The sequence below is a fragment of the Ambystoma mexicanum genome, chromosome 10 (assembly GCF_040938575.1).
Source record: "Ambystoma mexicanum isolate Mex_15411 chromosome 10, UKY_AmexF1_1, whole genome shotgun sequence".
Taxonomy (NCBI): domain Eukaryota; kingdom Metazoa; phylum Chordata; class Amphibia; order Caudata; family Ambystomatidae; genus Ambystoma; species Ambystoma mexicanum.
The window spans coordinates 22655438-22668137 of record NC_090932.1 but is presented as its reverse complement, the minus strand read 5'-3'; positions in this window follow the sequence as shown (position 1 = coordinate 22668137).

Below are 12700 nucleotides of genomic sequence, written 5' to 3'. Positions count from 1 at the left end.
CCACCGCTCGGCTGAAAACCCCAAAACCATTTCCCATAGAAAGCAATCCCGGCCAACTTCCCCATTATAGTTGCCCTAGACCAGCCCCTGCCCATGCACCTCAAGAGGAAGTTCATGACATCATCCCTCCTCCACTCTTCCGCATCCCATCTACCCTTCCTACTACAAGCTCCCCCCTATAAAATCCTCCCAGGCCCTCCTGTATGACTTCTTGGATGCCGCGGCCAATGAACCCTCCACCAGAGCCAGCACTCTCAGCTTCCCATCTTCCACAGCTCCTCCGGAATCTGCTGCCCCTCCTGATCTGGAGCCAATCCACAGAATCTCTGCCATTGAAAACGAGATAATGCATCAGCGATGCCATTATCCTTACCGGGCACATGTGTTGCCTTAAACACCACATTCCATTCCATGCAACGCAGATCAAACTCTCTCATCAGTCTCGCCACCCTCTGATCCCACGCTGACTGCCTGTTCACCACATGAACCACGCATTCGTTGTCAATGTTGAAATTCACTTTCTTATTCTGCAAATCCTTCCCCCACAACTCCAATGCCACCAGCAAAGGGAAACATTCAAGGAATGCTATACTCCTTCCCTCTTTCAACCACAGAGATGGCCACTTCTCTGCACACCACTTTCCTCCCAGAAAACCCTGAAACCTCCCGCTCCTGCTGCATCAGAAAATATCTGTACCTCCCATGTCACCGGATCTCCCTGCAACCACATGGACACTCCGTTAAAGCTCTCCAAAAAACGCAGCCAAATTCTACAATCTTCCCGCACTGCACCCGATACTCTTATCGATGATGTGGGCACTCGGCTCCCGCCATAGACTGTGCCAGGTTCCTACAAAACGTCAGCCCTGGGGCCACAACCTTGCATGCAAAATTCAGATGCCCCACCAATCTCTGCATTTCCACCAGCATCATTTTCTTCGCCCCCCACCACTTTCTCCAGCAGTCCTACTAATTTGCTCACCTTGTCGTGCGGCAAGCGTGAGGTCATGGCCACTGAATCCAGTTAAATTCCTAGAAATGTCAACACCACTGCCAGCCCTTCTGTTTTGTCTTCCGCTAAAGGCACCCCCAACTCTTCCTTCAGCTCCTGAAACAACTTTAGCATTTCCTTGCACTGCCTCTCTCTTTCTGCCCCGCTAATGAACAGAAAATCATCCAGGTAATGCAGAACACTCTCCCAACCCGAGCTAAATTGAAAAAAAACCACTGGAAGAAAGAACTGAAACGCTCAAACAAAGCACAGGAAATTGCGCACCCCATTGGCAAGGCTTGGTCTATGTACATGCGGTCCTCAAATTGCAAACCTAACAGCCAAAAATCCTCCGGGTGCACCGGCAGCAACCTGAAAGCTGCCTTAATGTCACACTTGGCCATGAAGGCCCCGCTCCCTTCTTTCCTCACCAACTCTACCGCCTGGTCCACACTTGCATTTACAACCCCACATTCTTCTGGGGCAATGAAATCAGTGACCGACATGCCCTCAGGCCATGACAAGTGGTGTATCAATCTAAACTCCCCAGGGGCTTTCTTGGGTACCACCCCCAGTGGGGATATAACTAAGTCACCCGGTAGGTCATCAAATGGCCCTACTATCCTCTCTGCCGCTATTTCTTTACCCAATTCTTGTCTTACCACCTTAACATTTTCCTTGGCTGACTTCAAGTTTTCCGCCCACCGACGCACCCTTGGGCCCTGATACCCCAGCCTGAAACCCTGACAAAACCCCTCACTTAAAATCTTAGCCCCTTCCCTGTCCGGATAAAATTGCAACCATTTCTGAAGCACCTCCAATTTAATTGGAGTAAAAGCTTTTCCTCACAACCCCTCTACCGGATCCTCTCCCCCTCCCCCTGTCTCCCTGTTGGAAACATTGAGTGAGAGGGTGTTTTCCTGCACATTTGCTACACTCGTGCCTGAACCTACATAAATTCCTTGTGCAGCCATCCTTATTAAATGCCCAGCACGCTGCTGAGGACTGCCCTCTGTCTCCTCAGCCCACCCCCTCATGGGCGGGGCGACCAAGAAAGGGCCGGTAAGGCACAGGCAGACCACTTGCTGTGTGCAATGTCGGGGCAGGCTTCGTTGGAGCCACCCATTGCAGTCAAAGATCCATGTCTATTTCCCCCATACAGCCTGACTGTCCTCTGCCATTCTTGCCCTGAATTCCTCATCGTAGCGTACCCACGCAAAGCCCCCAAAACTTGTGAATGCCTTCCTAATTACATCCATATATTTGAGCAGAGCCACGCATCACTCCGGGAATTTCTCACAATATACGCTGGCATAAATGATAAATGCTGATGTCCAATTCTCAATAATCACTGGGACCCTTGGGCGCAAAGCCAGTTCCCTCTCTTCTTCTTTAGACCCCTCCTTTGCTCTCACTTCCCTATGGAGAAACTTAAAAACATCTACAAATTCCCCCACCTGAATCTTCTCCCTGGTTGATGCCATCAAGTGCGCCCCCAAAGGTTTTGTGATACCCATGTACAGCAGTGTTTTCTCCTTTCCTTTCACTTCAACCTCTTTTTCTTTTGCAACCTATACCTCGAACGCCACTGGCTCCACCACCTTGTCCGTTTGAACCTCTACTGAACAATTGCCCCTCTCATCCCCCAAGGCTCCAATGGCCTGTACACCAACCTCTTTCCTTACCCGTTGCAGACCAGACCCTTCATTTCCCGTCCCCATTCTCGTGTCCCCTCTCTGCCATGCAGATGACCATTCCCTTTCCCACTCACCTCTTTCCACACAGCCCGTCTGCGGTCTGGCGTCCACTCCGATGCTCCTCATCTCCTTTCTTAACGGGCTTCTACTGCGGGGACAAAACATGTCAGCAGTCTCACCCATCCAATTGTTCCCCCGCCCTCTTGCCATACGACCGCCCTGCACCTGTCTTTCCCAATCCCACCTCAAACTCCTTCTGTCCTCCCCCCTTTCCCTTACAGCCCTATAGCCTTCTTCCTCCCACTGCCCCACATAATCCTCCATCCTAGCTTCATCACCCCTTAAATACCATTGTGGATGTGAGCTCATGCTCGAGTTGAGTCGATCTTCTTCTTGCGAGCCCGGGGCGTCCGCCCGCCACTCCCTTGACGTCTTGTCGGCGGGGCCGCAGAAACCCCTGCCTGGTCCTCTTCTCTCGGGCGAGGTGTGCAGTCCTCCACCCTGTGATCCTCATCGCTAGGGGCCGTGCTGCACCCTCGAGGCACTCCTCGCGCCGACCGAGGAGGGGCCGTTCCTAAACCCTCTCCGTCCTCTTAACCAGCGGGGGCTGCGCAGCGCCCTCTGCCCTCACTCCTCCTAACCAGGGGGCTATTCCGCTCCCCTCCCTAACCTCCTCAATTGACGGGGACCTCTCTCTCCTTCTCCCACCTGCACTCTTCCACAGGTATTTACCCCCTTTTCCCCTCTACCCTGTCGCCCCCTTCTGCGCTCCATCACCGCACCCACTGTGGTTCCCTTGACCCACCCTTTTTTGAGCACTCCTAACATCCCCTAGCTCCCCTTGACCCTCCTGGACCCCATCCTTCTCTGGCTTCCCCCCCCAAAATCATTTCTCCCCTGGACGCTCTTCTATCAACCTCCCTCCTCATCTTCCTGCCCCTGGATTCCACACCTCCCCCCTTCCCACCGCGGGGGTGCAAGCCACCACTGCCGCGAAAGCCCCATCTGCCGCTGCTCTAGACTGCGGCCTGCCCCCACCTACCTCCTCTTCTCCCGTTACTTCCCCTACCGCCCCTTCCAATTGGGCCTTAGATGCCCTGCTAATAATTTCCAGGGCCACCCTCAGAGCCCTAGCATCCACCAAACCCTTCTTACTTGCTCCCTCTCTCACCATAGTGCACTAATACTCTTAGTGTGCACTACGATTATGCCCCTGCAGCTAACTAGCTAAGATCCCGAGCCAGCACCTACTCGTGGACAATACCCTTGGAAAATGGGACACCCAGTAAAGAAAATTGCACTACCAAACCAATATCCTTGAAAGTCAAATACTTTATAATTCCAAGATATAAAGTATAATAAATAATTATTAATCTAACATAAACATTTTTTTAAACCCCTTTAATAATACCAATTGCTCTAAAAAGCCCCCCTAGCTCCTAAACTGCCCAGATGCGAAAATACACCCAAAAACAGAAACCCACGGACAAATGGGGCCCAAAAACGAACTTATCACACTGCCCCCTGGAGGATTGCAGGCCGCACCGCAATCGCACAGAAAATGACGCTGTCCCTTTAAGAAAACTGTATACAGCTACACTGCTGGGACTAAATACAGCTGCACACAGGGGCCCAGTGATTACTGCCTAAAAGATGCACCCCCTCAGAGATAACAAACCCCACTCCCCCGGCAACGGATGACCGCTGTCTTACTATATAATTACCTTCCCAAACAACAACGAGCTGTGATGCCCGGCCCGCAACAGCTGCTCAATAATACCCGCCGGAACACTCAGGTAAGAAAAAAGGGGGGGGGGGGGTCTTATCTATGGCACCCCTAACTATAGAAATCCACAATGTATACTTCTTTAACTGTGCCTGACCACCCAAACTAACTAACACAAACCCTACCTCACCTGACTAACTCGCACACACACTAGGCCCAGCTATTTCAGGGAAGGCTCGGGAGCAGGCGACAGGACTGATCAATTTCAACGCCACTCACTTGTGTGCAGCGCCAAAATACACCCCGGGGGGAAACGCTTCACTTTCCCCCCGGGGCCCCCCTTGTTATTTTGAAATATGCCTTGCCTTCACATTACATTTTCTATTTCTTGTATTATGTTATTCTGTGTATTACATCCTCATCTTCACTTACACATTTTAAGTCTTGAGCTCAGCCAGGCTACCAAATGGAGAGCTGGAGGCACATCGGGAAGATTGTAATTCACTTCTGTCCACGAAGAGCTGTGTTTGTCTTGCATGGGTGCTTGGGTGTATCCCATTAAGCTTCTTTCCCACCTCTGCTAGGCCACAAACCTCCTCTACAATCATTCTACTCATGTAGAAAGCGTCTGAAAAGCCGTTTCTTCTGGCAATATGTTTTTATTATTCTGCCTCTGGCAATGGAACTCCCATGAGCAATAATTTGGACCCCTATCAGTAGAAGAAGTCATTCTGCCTCTCATGCACCCTAAAATACATCCTTCACTCTTTCTTTCCTTGAGAACTCACTTTGGTCTCAAAAAGCTGTAGAATAAATAAATGCCATAATGAACGTTGTACAGTCAATGGGCACCAGATACACCTGTACAAGTTATTCAGTAGTACAGGGCTACTGGCCGCCATCATTTGTCCCAAAACAAAGGATTCCCTGTCCAGGGCCATTTCAGTGGGTTGTGGAGGGAGGCAGCAACTGCCCCAGTTAAAATGCACTGTGCCAGCATTGGTCTGCAGTGGCAGTGCCCGGGTACCTCAATATTTACTCCCAAGAATACTAAGTAGTTTACAACCGTGCAGCACTGGCAGGTCAACTAATGAGCAGCAGGAGCACAACAACGCATCTCAGGCCCCATTGCGAGCCCTGCCTCGTATCATGAGATGCACATTCTAGCTACCAGGCAGGATGCTGCTGCCTCTAACCCAGTGGTACTGAAACCGTTTGGTACCAACCCTCCCTGGAGTAAACATAATGATGCTGGGGCCCCCAGATTCCATATCTGCGTATGTTTCCTGCTATAAGCAGTCACTGTACTCCCATTTTGAAGAGCCTTGCACCCGCCTGGCCATCCTTGGGGCCCCCTGGGGTGGGAGAGGGGAAGCCCACCGTTGAAGACCATTGCAACCTCAACCTGCAACAGTTAAACCTAGGAGGATTACAGCGTCTGACCCCAGCACAAGACCTTCATCAGGAGTGCACTTGAAAGAAACAGGGTGTTGTTATGGATGGGGGGGACTTCCAGGGTATAAAGGGACCCCGATAATGTTCTGGGGGGGCTGCAGAGACATAGGCCTTAGGATGTCCCTGAGACCAGAAACCCTACATTATGTTAGGATAGTGGCTAGGCAGGAAGGAGATCAGGAGTAATATTGGTTATCATACATGGTATGCTATGGCATGTTGTGTTATGTTATGTGGTATTTGTATAGCGCCTACTGCCATTGTTAGGGCCTCAAAGCGCTGTGAGCTTAAACACCCTTTGGGTGACTGTAGTCAGAGGAATTGGAAGTGATGAAGAGGCTGTAAAATGCATAAGTGCATTTACAGCCATTAGGAAAGTAGTTAGGTTGGGGGTGGCTAGGACCCTAACAGCAGCCAGTGACTATCAGTAGCCGGACAAGAGCTACGAACAGTATCGAAAGCGTCACAGGAGTCGTAAGAGACAAGAGACAAACTATGTGACCAGCTGGGCCGAATTCAGCTGTATTCTATTGCTGGTGCCACTTGGTCTGAGGGTGATGTATGTTTAGAGTAGGTGAGGTCAGAAGTCGAGGGAACACGCGGGTGGACGGAGTCCACCCACTTTTTTCAGAGGGTGGACTCCGTCCCCACCCGCCCCCCAGATAAAATGAGAAACTCATTGAATGTCCTCTTTCAATTTATGAATTAAAGCCACCGTCATGTTTGCAGGCGGGACACTTTACCACTGCACTGTATAACAGGAAGAAAAAAAAACCCAAAGGTGAAAGGTTCCATTTCAGTTGTGCACGTCCCAGGGAAAACATTGGTATTGGTTCTTGGAGTTTAAAACATGCACACCTTTTAACGTTTTCAAAAACACTATTGGAAGAAAATATCCTCTCTTGGTTTTGTGTGTGTGTTGATTTTATGAAAGGCAAATGCACTCGTCTTGTGCAATTTGGGCGGTTATGCAAAGCCAATTTAATGAAATGTATATATTTCACCTTGATATGCAAATGTTTGTCGACATCACATCCCATTGCGTTTGTTGATAGTCCCCCCACTTTACTTTTTAGGACTTGACCCCTGGGTATCATATTTGTTTGTAGCTGTGCAGCTGCACCCCCCACCCCCCCCCCACCCCCAGGGACACAGCTGCATTCACTGTGGTGGAGAAATAATAAGGAAACGCCCATCCTGGCAACCGCCCAAAGTGCTTGTCTTAGTGCTGGTTTTTAAAGGTGAATAATGTTTAATCGGTCGACAATAAATCTGAAGTGTGTGTGGGTGTGTGTGCGTGCGTGCGTGCGTGTATTTCTGTGTGCGCACAAGCGCGTGTGTGTGTGTGTGTGTGCACCGATATGTGTGTACATGCGCGTATGTTTGCGCAGACTCGGACTGGCCTACAGGGCAAGAGGGCAGTGCCTGAACTAAAAACAAAAAATGCTGGTGTGGGCTCGTTTTTTGGGTCAAAGAGGGCCACTTTTTTTGGCCCATGTGGGCCAGTTAGATGAGTTATTTCACTATGCGGCCAGTAGTTTTGACCATTGTTGCTGAATAAATATTCTTTAAACTGCACAATTTGCATCATATTTTATCAAAAACTCCCCCTTGGGTACTACTCAAACAGTCTGTCACAAAAGGAATGAATTGCCACTTGCAACTGTGGGCCACTTTTTCATTGGTGCCCGGTGTGTGCAGATGCGCGCGGCATGGAAACGGGCAGGCTTGGCAGTCGCAGCCCTTCTCTGACTTAAAGGTCGGTTTCTTTTCATGAGCATTGCACGGGTGTTCACGCACCCTGGAATGTTCATACAATAAACGTGCATTTATAATAAGCCGTCATGAAGTGATTAGTTTATGACGCATTCTGCCTTTCACCTGGCTTCGGAATGTTAATCCGGTGCGAATAGATTACGTGACTGTGACGGGGTCACAGGAGTTTGTCAATTTGCATAAGTTTAAGGCGAACATCCTGCACTTTGGCAGGAAACAGTGCTGTCAATCTAACCATTTTGCTGGCACTGTGTAGGCACAGCTCCTGCAGCGGCACACCCCATGAGCACCCATGCTTCCTCGACGCCCACCGGCTGGGAAAGGGAAGATGGCTAGGGCGTTAAAATCAGGGCACCTGCTGTTTCCTGCTCCGTCCTATTCTACTGGGGTGGGGCTTGGGAGCCCACCAGAGGCCTGCATCAAGCTACGCTCAAGTGGGCAGGGTGGGACTGTGGAATAGCACACGCCTGGGCACCAATGATAAAATGGCGGACCATTGCAGATGGCAACCGGTTACTCTTGCCAAACCCTCTGAATAGCACGGTATAGAGAACTATTGGTGCCTTTCACAGCAAATGTGTTCCATGACATTGGCCCAACCTTCACACTGGTTCACTTTGGCCGAAAAGACCTGCGCGCCCCAGCGTGTTGGGCCTGCCCGTAGGGCACTCCTCTGTTGCCCCATAGACCAGCCAGAGCCTGGCAGGGCACAGCTGAGGGGTGACTCACTCACAGGTTCTGCAGCTCCAGGGCACTCCCTGCTAGAAGCAACCCTGGCAAAGGGGCCGAGGAGACTTGACTGAATGGAATGGAATGGGCCATTGTCTTGTCTCTTTCTACCGCGTGCCAAGAGGTCGTCCAAGGTGCAAACGCGGGGAAGTCGTGAGCTGAAAACAGAGGAGCAGCACCGTGCCAGGAGAACTCTGAAGAGACCACTGCTGGCCAGTACATGACATGCCAGGCAGCCAAACACACTTCATGGACTCATATACATATATTAGCTGCCCTGTGGTCTGAGTTTTTGTGGCAAGGAACTATGACAGGGGTTATATTAAAAAGAACATTGGCTTTACTGGCAACAAACTAAATGCACCATTCGTACTGGCATTTCCGGGCACTGTAAACATAAGCATGAGCATAGCTAGCTTGGGTATGTTCCAGATGGTAGGCACAGTGAACATCTTATATGCTTCTCAATATCATTATCTGGGAATCGATTTCGAGCCCAGCGGTGACTATGTTGCATGTAAATTAACTCGCACCATCAGAGCAGCGCAAGTAACTGCTCTGGTCTCTAGCTTTACCATTAAGCAGGGTGGTTTTACACTATGGGGCACGCGCCAACTATACATACAAGTCTTTATTCCGATGGTGACATATTGCCTTGAAGCTCTCCTGTAGCTGGATCTGAAATGGCTACAGGTCACTGAAGGGAAATTGTGGCGATGGATCCTTGGCCCACCTCCCTGCGTACCTGTGGCTATGATAAGGCTAGAGCTAGGACTGCCTTCTCTAAAAGCTATAGTCCTGAAAAAGAGGGCAGGGCTGTTCTTGAAGATGACTAGTGGAACAAAACAGTTACCATTTTGTACAGTATAGATTGTATTCCTTTATGAAACCCCAGCTTTACTTGAACCTTTGTCCATCTAAAATACTTAGACGATTCATTCTACTGCTTACAATGGAGCAGCTTCCAACTATGATGGTCATGGGGACTAGAGAGCAAATCCCAACCCAACTACGATTATGCAGGTTACGCAAAGAACCGGAGGTAGTGGAGACAGCTCAGCACCTGCTGACCGAATGTCATACTATGACCAGCGTAATTCAGTTTTACATTGGCTGGTATGTTCATAATCGGGAAGCGATTGGGGAAGTGTCATTCTGGTATTACTGCACTAATTCAAATAGTATCCGTCTGTTGACTGCCCTCTATAGCATATGGTTAAAGATCGAAACAAAGTTGGGCATTAAGATATAAGCTACAGGAAGTGATGTCAGGAAATGCCATACATTGAATAAATAACGGGGCTCTTTTGGTGATGATCAATTGAAAATATACCCCATAATGACAAATACACGTAGCTGATTCCCCCTAGATAGATTATAGAAAGAAACTCTCTGTGTCTAACTCCACTGCTATAAGATCTATAGGTTATTCAAGATTGTTTAATTTAAACTCTTCTTATTATTGGGTGAGATATGAAGGCTATTGTTTTTTTATGAATATGATGGTTATATGAATATTATGTCATTTTGATTTTAAGGTGTTATGGACAGTATGAAAGTAATTCACATTAAATAAATATATAAAATGGCATGAGAGCTTATGGGGGCTCAGTGAAATGAAACCCGGCCCCCGCCCTACCATGACTGCCAAAAGCCTCCATTTCTAATGGACAATTCACCTTTGAAGCACAAGATAAAGCAATAGAAAAAAGACTGCTTATTTCGCGCGAAGCACAAACTAATGGCTTTTGGCGGAGTGCCTCGTTACTTCCATCAAGGCACTGTAGCAAAAGTGTTCACTTAGGGCGCTTGGACTATCTGGTGAACCAGCTAAAGAGTACAAAAGCCAGCAGCGGATTCCTCCTGACACTGGAAAGTCGGGGGCACATTGCCCCTGGAACATTCTGTTAGGTAGCCTGTCCTTGCCGTTATGTGAAGTTTAGGTCAAATCCTAAACGGAAGTAACAGTAAGTGTTGGTAAGGGCCGGAAAAATAAAGTTAGTTCAATGAAACACTAAGAATGTATGGACATCATTATGTGTGCTTGCTGCTGTGCATATTTCCAGCAGCGTACCACACTGGCAACAAAGGGGTTCCCAACCCGGTGGAGAGATGCTACGTCTCCCTGTCTGCTGCTAGGGAGGGCCTCGGAGTGGTCCTCGTGGTGGTGCTCCAGCCTATATTTGATTACCCGCCTAGCGGGGAGGCCCCATGCTGTGCCACCTGAACTCCAGGCAGAGAAGTGTTTCACCCACACTGGCGGACACCGCATATCAACGGAGGCACTTATTTCCTCTCCTGAAGCGGCCCGTGCTTGTATGCGGCGGAAGGCTGTGTCGGCTATAAAGGTTGTGTTGGCGAAGTCTCTCTCAGGCACGGAGGAGAGGGACAGGTGGCAAATGAAACCAGATGTGTGACTTTCTGTCTTCTCTTCCTTCTGTCTCAGTTCCGGTAAATCACACACGGCCTAGGAGTGCCCCCTTCCTGATCCAGCGGCGAGAGGACACCGAGCCTTCAAAATAAGAAGCAAGAAGAAGCAAATGTACACTAATACTACCATCAGGTCTGATCAAGAGGCCTCCTCGTCTGACCTAGCGGTCATGCCAGACCTGGGTTCCCGCGCCCCTGCAGATGCATTCCCGATCCATGTACCACCGCCATCCGGCATGACGGATAACACGAACCAGGGGCCTAGATGGGTCAGGTGGCTGCATGATTCTGAGCTGTATGTTTATGTCATGGGATCACAAGTTTATTCAACAATAAAAGGCCCCCTCACACTAACAGAACGCCGGCTGTGAGGGACATCATATATGAAGTGCCGGAAGATAGAATAACCTCATATCCAGATCTGAAACAGTAACTGAGTGATCACTTTGCCATGCACAAGAGTGTAGACTACGAAAGGCACGTGTTTCACACCACCACGCATTTAAAAGGAGAAATCATGGACAGTTCCGTGACATGAGTGTGCACATGGATGGAACATTTCAATGACCACTTATACTCCAATGAAGAGGCCATCAAATCACAAGTTATGGCAGCGTGCAAAAGACCCTCACTAAAAAAGAAATTACTACAGAAACCCCACACCCTACCAGAAATCCTCACAATGGCCTGAACTACCATGGCAGTGGAAATGCAAGCCATCACCATGACAAAACTCAAACGTCCGCCAAACCTGCTGATGAACGTCAACCAAATCATGTCAAAGCAAGTGCCAGATAAATGCACAAAGCATCTTTGCTGTACATTTGGCTATGAGTTCCCTCATGAAGGGACCTGCCCCACCATTGGACAGGAGTGTTCTGCATGTGGGAGATAAAATTATTTCCGCTCAGTGTGCAGGACACCAAGACCAAAAGCGACACATGTGAGAGACAGTGAGTCGATCAGCAACAATACCCCCGCACACAGACTGAAAGAGGATAAGAGAAGGTCGACGGACCATCGAAGATTCCCGCCACCCATAAAAAGTTCACAGCACAGAGTGTCTGTATCGCCCAGGAGATAACACAAGCCAAAGAGAAGACTGCCACATCTTCTGATGACCACTCCATCCACAAGTGACTCTTGCTCTGCATCAAGTCACGAGAGAAGAAAGAAATAATATATATACCCTATTGGAAACCCCACATCGCTAGAGCACAGCCCCATTCTATAGCTAAAGATGAATGGACAGCCATACTAGATCCTAATCGACACAGGGGCTTCTGTGAATGTCGCTGATGAAGAGGAATTTCAGAAATTGGTCAAGACACCATAAACTCAAAAAGGCGCAGGTGGACATTTAAGCATATGGCTGTACACAACCACTGCCCGCAAGGGTATGGTCGCAGCTAAGTAAGTGCTCATACAAGAAACAAAAGGATGACATAGTGATACATGTTATCAAAGCTGACAGTGACTGCAGATTCACACTGAGTTTTAAATCGGTTATTCAACTGGATTTGATACATGTACAATACACCTCAAGATGAACCAAAATATAACTACCTCTGCCTAGATTGAAACTATTCAAAGGAATTGGGGAACTACAGGGTTGCCAGGTCAAATTACACATTGACCCAAACGTGAAACCAGTACCCCATCACTATTCAAGGTCAAGCAGAAAAGGATCTGAATTCTCTCTTCAAGGGCGTCATTTTAGAAACGGCGGAAGGCCCCACTCTCTGGGTGTCACCCACAGTTCCAGTGCCTACAAAAGAGCCCAGTAATCTATACACGCCTGTGTATAGACATGTGAATACCAAACCAAGCCATCATGACAGAAAGACACCAAGCGCCACAAATAACATATATGATACACCTACTAAATGGAGCCAC